The sequence below is a fragment of the Sapajus apella genome, unplaced genomic scaffold (genome assembly GCF_009761245.1).
Source record: "Sapajus apella isolate SASKATOON/1434 unplaced genomic scaffold, GSC_monkey_1.0 scaffold6, whole genome shotgun sequence".
Lineage (NCBI taxonomy): Eukaryota > Metazoa > Chordata > Mammalia > Primates > Cebidae > Sapajus > Sapajus apella.
In genome coordinates, this window is record NW_022436946.1 from 67,200,887 (window position 1) to 67,212,313 (window position 11,427).

At 34.9% G+C, this 11,427-nt stretch overlaps 1 long non-coding RNA gene across 1 annotated transcript in view; it reads left to right on the forward strand.

The window, feature by feature from the left end:
- Nucleotides 1-298, forward strand: part of LOC116549665 — a 38,568-nt gene extending 38,270 nt beyond the window's left edge. Inside the window, exon 3 of the long non-coding RNA XR_004267989.1 lies at nt 275-298. This is a non-coding gene — a long non-coding RNA (uncharacterized LOC116549665). The remainder of the gene's footprint in view (nt 1-274) is intronic.
- Nucleotides 299-11,427: the final 11,129 nt, after the last annotated feature.

An 11,427-nucleotide genomic window follows, 5' to 3' on the forward strand; every position in this document is an offset into this window, starting at 1 on the left:
GTAACAGCTCAGAAGAGACTAGTGAGAAGACTTTACCTCACACAAGTAGGGAAAATACAATTTGAATTCTATATTAAAGGATTAAATTTAGCATATATCCTTGAGAGAAGATTTCCTAATGCAGCTCTGTTGCTTTTCCTGGTAGCTCCCATCAAGATAATAAACGATAGCATATGTAAGTTTTCTTAAAGATTTCAGCACCCTAATGGAATCATGGGCTGGAAAAAGAGAGAAAGAAACTCTCCTCATAGCATACGTAATTTTTCCTGACTAGGCTGCCGTTGACCCTGATCTTACTCTAAAACATTGTACCTAACCAGAATGGGGAGCAGAACAGAGTCAACTTTTGTGGAAACAGGCAATTTGCAATTCTTCTTCTCTGATAGGTTTGTTCATATTTTTAGCCATTTACTTCTGGATTGATTATTTCTTAATTTATATGATAAATTTTTTCTATCAATTATATTGGAAATATTTTTCCAGTCTACAATTTGTAAACATTTGCCACAACATAAATATATAAATATGTCAAAAGTTTTCCCCTTTGTGGTTTTGGAATTTCTGTTTTAAAAAGTTCTCCTTGGGGCCGGGCGTGGTGGCTCACGCCTGTAATCCAAGCACTTTGGGAGGCCGAGGCGGGTGGATCACGAGGTCAAGAGATCGAGACCATCCTGGTCAACAGGGTGAAACCCCGTCTCTACTAAAAATACAAAAAATCAGCTGGGCATAGTGGCACATGCCTGTAATCCCAGCTACTCAGGAGGCTGAGGCAGGAGAATTGCCTGAACCCAGGAGGCGGAGGTTGCGGTGAGCCGAGATCGCGCCATTGCACTCCTTTAGCCCAAAGAGAAAAAAGATGGTAACACAAACTGATGTCAAGATGACCTAGTGGCCAGTGGGTACTTTGACCTGCTGCTGGGCAAGGTATTTCTAGGCAGGGGATATTTTACTAGACTTGCCAAATCATACCCAATATACTCCTGTCTATCCAAACCAAGATTAATCATGCATTGACCATTGCCATGGACTTAGGATCAACAAAGCTCTTTTGACTTCTTCACTTTAAATTGTATATTCATAAGCAAAAGTTGAAAGAGTTATTCTAAATTTTTAACCTTGTTTACAGTCATGGTGTAAGTAGCTTTTAACGTATTTCTTAAATAACCTCTTTAAATTTGCAGACATTTTCTTCCTGGTTTAAAATTTTTTAACTGCATGTTAATTTTCTTTTTCATATATTCTCCAGATAATCTATAAGACCAATCTATTTGTCACCTTCATGTTTCAAGCACTAAGAACATACAACGGGCAATAACCCCTGTGGAACAGTTTTCAAGACAGAAACAATAAAGTAGAGTTAGAGTGACATTAACATAAAGGTTAGTGCTGTAAAATAAGATCTCTTTTTATTTTGTCTTTATCTTTTTAAAATTTTGTCCTGATCTTTAGAGGCCTTGAAATATGTGAATGTGACTTACTAAAATTCATCTGATTGTATCTGAGCATATAGCTGGGTGACCTCCATATGAAGACATTTTTAAATGGTTATTGATTGACTAATCTGAAAAGATTAGTTTAATTTAATTTAATTTTAAGAAAAATGCGTTATAGCTACTAAATATGCATATTTGTTAAAAATATATTTTTGACTATGAAAAAATTTCAACTTCAATATAGTACACACATTTGTCACAATTAAAGATTAATTATTTTTACCCCAAATTAGTCTGTTGCAATTTTCAGATTTGGTGACAACTCCTTTGAATCTTGAAACTGGACCCAAACAGTTTTTTCTTATCCAGATTTTCTATCTCCTCCTCCCTCTTCTCCTCCTCTTCCTCATCTTCCTGTTGCACCTCCAAAACGTTTCTTTGGACGTTGCTGCTTCTCCTCCACTGAAAGTATGGTACTAGTTTTCTCCTTGGAAATGTGGAAATGTTCCTGGGCAGAAATATGTCCATTTGTTTGTCTTTCTGATTCAAAATGGCAAGCAGAAGCTCTAGAGTTCAGATTCATTTATCTTTATGTGGCTCTCCTGCATTGGTGGAGTCAATCTCATTTCCTCCAAAGGGATTGACCTGAAACCGCAGTGAGTATTCAGCTGGAACATGAGCACTGGCAAGGAAGCCTCTGCCTCAGGGAGCAGCCTGCTTAGCTTCATAAGCCAAGTGAAGGGTACCTAGGCTGTGACCCAGGATCCCAGGCTTGAATTTGTTACTTTCCAGAAAGGCGATCCATTGTGGTTGATATGATTCTCTGAAAATAGATTATTTGACTCATGGAATTTCTTTTATTTTTACATGCAAGTTGAGTTCAGCTTTATGGAATGTAATAGTAGAGCTAATTTAAAAGTTTTCTGCCACACATCCTTAATTCCACAGCATAGTTTTTCAAATAATGTGTGTAGTCCATGTATTGAAACAACTTTAGAGATCTTACTGTTTTATTTCTTTCATTTAAAGTTTGCCTATACTAATTCCTTTCAGTAATTTAGGAGGGTATGACATTTAAGCAAAGGCAAAGAACACAATGCTTAGCATTTTTTCCTAAGTCAGAATGGATAAAGGGGAGCTATGTCAAAAGGAATGTTTTAACACTATATGTCATGTACGTCACATTTTAGTTCAAATTAATAATAGCTTTGCTTATCTGTCAGAACATTTTGTTGGACGTAAACAACATTACATCCTCTGATGATTGGGAACGGTCTAGCTGGGTGTCATGTTTCATTTGGTTTGGTCTTTCAGCAGCATTCACTCAAAAGCCATCAAGAAAGTGAAAAGACCACATACAGAATGGGAGAGAATATTTAGAGCTCATATATATGATAAAGGACTTGTATCAATATAAGTCCTTTTATAAAATAACTTACAACTTGATAATAAACAAATTGAAAAATGGGCAAAAGTTTTGAATGGACAGTTATTTTATAAAATAAATTACAACTCGACAATAAACAAATTGAAAAATGTACAAAAGATTTGAATAGACAGTTCTTCATGGAAGACATACAAATGACCAATATATACATCAAAATATTTCAACATCATTGTCATTAGAGAAATAAAATTAAAACCACAATGAGAGATCACATCAGACACACTAGGATGACTATAATGAAAAAAGACAGACAATAACAAACCTTGATGAGGATGTGGAGAAACTGGAACCCTCATACGTTGCTGGTGTGAATGTAAATTCATGCAGCTGCTTTAGAGAACAGTTCAGCAATGCCCCAAAATTAATCATGGAGTTGCCATATAACTAAGCAATTCCAATCCTAGGCATGTGCCCAAGAAAAATATCCACATAAAAATTTACATACAATTGTTTACAGCAGTATTATTCACAGTATTCAATAAATGGAAACAACCTAAGTGTCCAAATGTTGAGATAAAAGTGGTGTATTCGTACAATGAAATATTATTTAGCCATAACAAGGAAATGCTGACATATGCTATGACATGGATGAATTTTTAAAAAATTATGCTAAGCAAAAGAAGCCAATAACAAAAGGCCACATATATATTAATCCATTTATATAAAAATCCAGAATAAACAAATTCATAGAGACAGATTAGTGGTTTTTCAGGGGCTATAGGGAGTGACTGCTAATAGTTGCATGATTTCTTTCTAGGTAATGAAACCTTCTGGAATTGGATAGTGGTGGTGATTGCATAATTCTGTGAATATATTAAAAACACTGAATTATCTACTTTTTAAAAAGCGAATTTAAAGGCATGTGGATTATATCTCAATAAAGCTGTTAAAAAGAGAAATAACAAAAAAGAAAGAGGAACAGAGTCCAGACTGGGGCTTTTGGATTGCCAGTGACTGCCAGACATAACTGGTTATTAATATATATGTCAGTGCCAAGGAATGTGTAATCTCAGTGCCTGCTGTTTGTGAGCTTCTGTGCATGGACATGTTTACTTCCTGTCAAGGGTGATCATAGACTTTCCCCCATCGTCAGCATGGTGGCTCACTCTTACACTACCTTCCAGCTCCCTCACCCAGGCAGCACCTTGGAACAACTATTTGCTTAGACCCCCGGGAGTGCCAGAATATCTCTGCTTACCCACACGATTTCCTCCTCTACTCTTCTTTCAGTTTAACCTTTCCATCCTAGTGAGAAGGATGGGGGTAAGGCGGGAACTATATGAGTGATTGGCTTGAATGTGCTACTTACTGCCTCTAGTGATCTTTCATCTTTGAAGTTCTCATTTGGTCTTGTAAATGAAGAGGGACTTGAAAAAATATTACTGAACTCACTGGCTAATTGAATTGGAATTGAAACCCCTTTGCACTTCATTTACAATTCTTTGTGCTTAAAATAAGTGAAAATGGGTGTAGCAAGGAATTAAAGGCTGTCTGAGCAAAGCACTCATTGTGCTGATTGTAGTAACAGTGCAAACTTGTGGAGCACTATGTGCCATGACTTGTTCTAATTGCTTTATGCATAACCCAACTAATCCACATCGTATCCTAATGAAGTAGGTAGGATTACTATTTTTGTTTTATAGATGAAGATGATTAACACTAGAAGAGATTTGGTGAATTATCTCACCATAACTTGGTTAACTACTCTAACCAAGTACAGTTCCTAACCATTGTACATATTTCCCTGTCTGCTAAACAGACTCTCAAACATTTAGTGCCTGTGTGTGTATGTTTGCCAATCATAGTAATAATAATAATTAGTACTCTGCAGAAAATACTTATTTTCTTCTTACTACAATGTGACAGAAAATTTAGAATTTTAGTTCAAAAGATACTTATAGTTATTTTTTTTTCTTTCTAAACTTGATGAGCAAGAGATCCAAATCTGATGTCTGTTTCTTCAAACACAGAGTTGAGTGTATTCCCCAGTCTCTTTTACATTAGTTGTGAACTGAATTATATTGAATAGAATCTGGGTTCCACAGCTGGTCTATAAAAATCTCCCATGTGCTTCTCTATTCTCTTTTCTCTTCCCGTCAATTGCAATAGCAGCTGTTAGGGTGATCTTAACAGTCATGTATGAAGATGGTATAGCTGCTGACAACCTGGATTTTGAAAGACTCTGTAGACAAATTGCTTCACGTTTCTAAACAAACAGGTCTATAACAAGCAAGAAATAAAATTCTATTGTTTTAAGCTGCTGAAATGTTGGGGTCTGTTTTTTTTTTTTTATTACAGCATCAGATCCTAACTGGTATAACAAATTATATTAATTATAATTAGAAAAACTATTCTTCTGATTTGCATATTATCTAATTATTAAGGAATAAGTGAATGGATGAATAAGTAAATAAATGTAGGATTTTGGAGGAGTTTAGGTATTTGTTGAGTTCTTAGTATTTGCTAGAATCTTACATGCTGTTGCAAATCCTCACGATCCCTGAAGTAAATTATTGATACAAAATCTCATAAAAACCTACACTTTCCACTATTCCAGTTATCTCAAATGATGACAACTTATTTTATTGTCATTTGAGATACCCTGGAATAGTGGAAAATGTGAGTGTATGTGAGTAAGTAGAGGAGGAAACACACTGAAGTCAGGTTACTGTGTACCTGCCTTTGTTAAAGGATAGGTGGGTTGGTGAACTCCTTTTGGCTCTCATATTCCTGAGCAGAGATTGCGAAGACTTTTGGGCCATTTGAGATTATTGCCTCAGGGTTCATATATTTTATTTCTTTCTCTGTTGATAGAAAGAACGTCACTTTGCCTTCAGATTTGGCCATGTTTTTTAGAATGTGTTAACTCTAGACTTTTATCCCTGGACAATTATCAAATTTACTTTTCTGGCTTTGTTTTTGTTTTGGTGTGTGTGTGGCATGTTTGTATGTAAAAGAAAATAGTTTTATAAATGAAAGTTTTCCCGAGTATCTAAGTCCTATTGGGCATTACATAAACAATTTATTAATGTGAAAAATGGAATACATTATGTGTAGCATACATATCAACATAGATTTTTTAAATAAAACATATTATCTTTTTTTTAAGAATTGAGGAAATTCATTTCTGTGCTTAGGATAGCTCTGTGTCTTGGAATTGTATGACAGTAATTAATATTAGTCATGATTGCTTTTTTTAATTAATTTTATTTTTGCCATGGAGTCTTGCTCTGTCACCCAAACTAAAGTGGAGTGGCACGATTGAAGTTCACTGCAGCCTCCAACTCCTGAGCTCAATCGATCCTCCCACCTCACCCTCCCCAATAGCTAGGGCCATGTGACCATGTACAGCTATTTTTCAAAAAAATTAAGTGTAAAGACAGGGTCTTGCTATGTTTCTCAGGCTGGTCTCAAGCCTTGGGATTACAAAAGTCAGCTACCCTGCCCAGCCAATAATTTCCTTCTTAGCAGATGAAAAAAAAGAGAAGTGGCTCCTTGAAGATACAGGGTAGAACAGGAGTCTGCTCTTAATCAAAACTGAAATGTTGGGATGATGGTGACAAAATCTGGGCTCTCTCCAATTTGGACGTAATTTGGAATTGATTTAAACTTGCCATTTGCAAACAGATCTCTTGTTTTAATTTCAAGTCGATAGCTACAGATGCTTTAAACACTATTTGTGCCATAAAAAGAAGAATCTCATTTTTTTCTTTGTTACCCCAAATAAACATAGATATTTATTGGAAATTTGGAACTGAGAAACAGTATTCTTCAAGGCATAATCTAAACCCACTTAGCAAAACCTGTGAAATCTCTTACAGCATGTAAAAGTTTTCTTTATGTACAAAGCACTGGAGAGTTTTAAACAACACCTGCATTCATGGCCTGGACTGTTATTCTCTTATTTTTGCCTTGCTGTGGACTTGAAGTTCTCATCCATAAATCATTTTTATGAAATGAATAAACAACTTCTTTCATTGATGAACTACAAACTGACTGCACTGGTTACATTATAGCTAAGAGTAACATATTGATAGAGTTCTGCAAAAAGGAAATGAATGCGGCTTTTTGCCTGAGAGGAAGGGAACTTATTAACGTGAAAGTCAAATTAGATTTGGTATGATGGCAAAGAGCAAAACTCAGGTTCAGTAAAGTTTAAACCTATTGACATTTTATTAATAGTTATTTTTAAAGGCTGCTAATGAATTTTTGTAGGGAATTTTAGCAGTGGCTATTAGTGAACTTGAAGCACATGGCTTAAATATTTACTAGTGGTCATCGAATCTAGAGGAAATGACCTGATGAAAATAGAATTAGACATGCTAATTTCTACCTGATATTTAATGTGAAAATGATTTTATGTTACAGTAATTAGCACACCACGTTTTTAATGCTTACTAAACACCACTATATCCATTGTACTGTATATAATAAAAAGAAAATAGTGATTGAATCTACAGAATAAAGTAAAATGTAGAGTTCATGTATGCATTAAAAGCCAAATAATTTAAAGTCCCCTAATACATTTCTGTGCAGAAAAGTATGGTTAAGAAATTTTTACCATGTAGATATAATGACACCAAAATTAAATAAATAATCAGAATTCATCTGTCTTAAGAACCTAATCATTTTCATAAGGGATCAATTATTTGGTCAAATTGTATGTTTGATCCCATGCCCAACATCTGGATTAATGGTTGAAAATTTAACTGAGGTACTTATACTGAACGGTTTTTCTGACACATCTGCCTGAATGTGTGTCAATGCTAATGTCTTATATCATTTTTTATTTTAAATTATATCATGCCTTCAATGTGAAATAGATTGAATGTGATTCTCAAACCTAAATTATACTGCATTGCCTACTATCCAATAATTTAATATAGAATCTGTGAAATGATGAAGTGATTCCAGAAATTTCAGATCATGCAATCTCTTTTAATGCACAATTAAAACATTATACACTGATCATGAGTTCTATATTGTTGAAAACTATAAATAACAAAAAATAACAAACTTCTAAATTGAAGACTTTACCTACATAACATTGTTTGTAAGTTTAACATTTAAGATAGTGCGGTCCTGACTACAGAGCCACAGAGCATTTATTAATTTTTTCCACTTATGCACAGTTTATTTTTCTAATAAACATAAAATTATTGAGATCCCATGATCAATGTCAAAATCATTTACAAAACTTCCTTGAACATAAACACTTCCTATTGTACCTCCTAATTACACCCTGGAGATCCCTAACATTCTCTGATTGTTGACTTTCCACTGTTTGCATATCTTTGTGCTCTCCAAGCCACTCCAGCTGCAGTGAGCAGGCTTTGCTCATAAAGCCTTTCCCTCAGAGATAAGGCCTGCCTTCATGTAATCTTAGCACATCCCTTCATTTCCTCTTGTGCTTGAGTCCTTTTAAATGTAGCCATTCCAGTTTTAAAAGTGCCGTAGACATCTTCCCAGCTCATTATAGACCATTATCATACTTTTCTTTTTGCTTATGTGCTAGATAGAGAAATCCATTGCTATGCCACAATGGAATCAAAACATTTTGGAGCATCAGGAAGCATAGATGCCTTGAAATATCAAACTGGATACCTTCCAAAACCAAATAGTAGTGCAATATTATGGTGATCAAACCTCAGAGTGGCATCTGTCAACTATCTCACTATTAACTGAATTTCTAATTAGGAAAATATTGGAAATAGAATGAGAAGTTGGGTATATTCTCAAAGAGCAGAGAAGTTTAGTGAAGAAGGCATAAGGCTGAAATCTGATCTTGAGGAAGGATTTGGTTGTTTTTTTGAGGGGGTGATGGGGCAGGTGGTAGTAACCTGTGAAGTCCTGATGCACTAATCCTAGCCTTCTTTTTAACCCTTTCCCATCTACATTACCTGAATGCACAGTTTTCCCAAGACTTTATGCTTTCATGGACTCCTTCTCTTTCTGCTTTCCTTCTTCCCGGTTCTAGGAAGAGTTGGGTATTTCTTGTTTGTTTGTTTGTTTTTCCCCCAGGGAAACTTTTACATAATTGTGGTTAACAATTTCAGCTTCTGAGGAAACGGTCACTTCCTGAGTAGACTACTTCCTGTTGGATGATTCTGTAAACAGAATTTCAGAAGCAACTCAGAACCCATCTAGTAACTTTTCAGCAGGAAAGCCCTTCAAATATTTGAAACTCATTTACATATTCTTCTTCCTGTTCATCTATACCAGAAACAAACGCTCTAGTCCTATAATGCAATCCTTATCTAGTCAGCGTCCCCAGGGGATCCTTATTTAGCTAAGACTCTTGTGAATGGATTACTTTGCCAATATACCTTTGAAATGATGGTGCCCAGAACTAGACTTAAAATTTCAAATATAATCTAAATATTATCCATCCACATGGTACTACTAATGCAAAGGTAGGGAAGCACTAGCTTTTCGAGCAGATGCTGTAATTTTCTCGAACCCTTTAAATCTAGAATTAACTAAAATGCTTAGACCTTTTTATATGAAAATGCTTTCATGTCAAGTTTCTACCATCAATACACTGCGCTTCACATAGTTACTCAAATTGTGTTTTATCAATATTCACAAGGAAAATGTACTCAAAGGTTTGGGTTTTCTTCACATTTCACCTTTGGGATCTTTAATGTGAAGAAACAAGATGCAAACAACTAAAATTCTGGCCCGAGCAGCTGAAGAATTAAAGAAACCTTGCTTGTTAAATTTGGGTGGGGGTATTTTTTTTTTTTTCATCACCGCCTCCACCACTGGGTGGGGGTATTTTGAATTACTTGTTAACTCTATTGTTTGAATCATCCAACAATAAGTATACATTTAAATGTTGGCTGGGATTTTCTGCCACAGGTGTTTTCTTCACTAAGATTTTCATTTTAAAAATATTTTTCAAGATAGTTGTTATAAGAACAGAAAGATAGCTTAAAAATCAAAACTTAGGGTGACAATAAAGTATTTTAGAAGTAGCAATCACACCGTTTTAAGTATCAATCAGCTATTCCTACACATAATAATTTTTTACCCTGAACTCCTTTCTTTGCAGAGCTTGGTAAACACATGTCTGATGATTTAACTTGGTGTGCTACTGGTGACCTTCTTAAAAATTACTACTGTTTACCTGTGTTCCATGTTGCTCTATTTAGATTATTTTAAACCAAAGTTAAGGCCCAGGAGATTGCCAGATAATAGCCCAAAAGGCAGTGACAACATCATTTGAGTCTGCCAAATCTCCTAATAGTCCTATCTCATAGGAGATGGTTAATAAATACTTGCTGATTTGAAAATTTAAAAGGCCAAGTGGCCTGTTGAATGATTCTAAAAGGTATTCTCAAATAAATCACAGTGTTCATCTCTAGAAGCCTTCTCCAAATGCAGGGTTAATTTAGAGATTCAGTAAGGATTTCAATTCTAAGGACTGTTTTTGTCCATTGGGAAAACAAAATTCTCAATAAAGTCTTTCTTCTGTCTATTTGTTTTGAAGAAAAGTCCATTGCACAGGTGGCATAAGCTTTCTGGAAATGAACATGAGGAAAGAGGCAAAGACATGAATAGTGCTCAGCCAGCAGATGCTGCTTACTAAAAAACAATACTAAACGGGTCATCAGAAGACATGCAATGCCCTGTTTATTATAGTTGGGGACATTTAGGTTCTTACTGAGGCAAGTAAACTACCCTTCTTAAGACTTTTTATTTTTTCGGTAACCAACAGTCCTATTGTGAAAATAAAATAATATTTATGTTGTCTAAAAAGATACTAGAAGGATTTATGTAGCCATATAATTTCGTAATATATTTGTACTCTATTTATTTGTTATTACAATTTTTCTTTATTTTTAGGAAATAACAATTTGTGAAATCTCGGTTAGAAGGTCATTTTCATTTTGCCCAAATTTTCTCACTCCACATTGCTTTGCTAAGCCCTGTGCATTTATTCATTCATTATTTCATTCACTTACTCATTTGTTCTTCTTAAAAACATTTATTGAATACACATTATGTTCCTAGATACAAGGCTACCATTAGTGCTGCAATGTGAATCTATTATAACTGCTTGAGCCCCCTTGTTCTATTCATTCTCAATTTCTACAGCAAACTTAAACCCATCTCCACAGCTCCTAGCCTCATCATTCATTCCACTCCACATTCATTTTTCATAGTTGCTGCTGATGACACCTCCACCTTCCCAACAGTCTTTTCTCTAAATCCCACTCCATCAGGTTCTTGATCTTATTCCTTCCTCTACCTTTCCACAACCACAGCCTTGGTTCATGCAGTAGACACTTCGTTCTATGGGTTATCTAATCCAGCAATCTCCAGGCTTTTCTTCATCATGCATCCCTTCTTATAACATTTTTGAACGTCCCAGCCAAATATATATATATTTATAAATCATATTAATAAGTCACTTTTAATCCATGTAATCCATGTACATATTAGAATATTAATTTCTTTATGATTTTTGAAACAATGTATATATAAATAGACATCATAGCATTTTTAAAATATATATTTTATTGTGTTTTAGGTTTTGGGGTA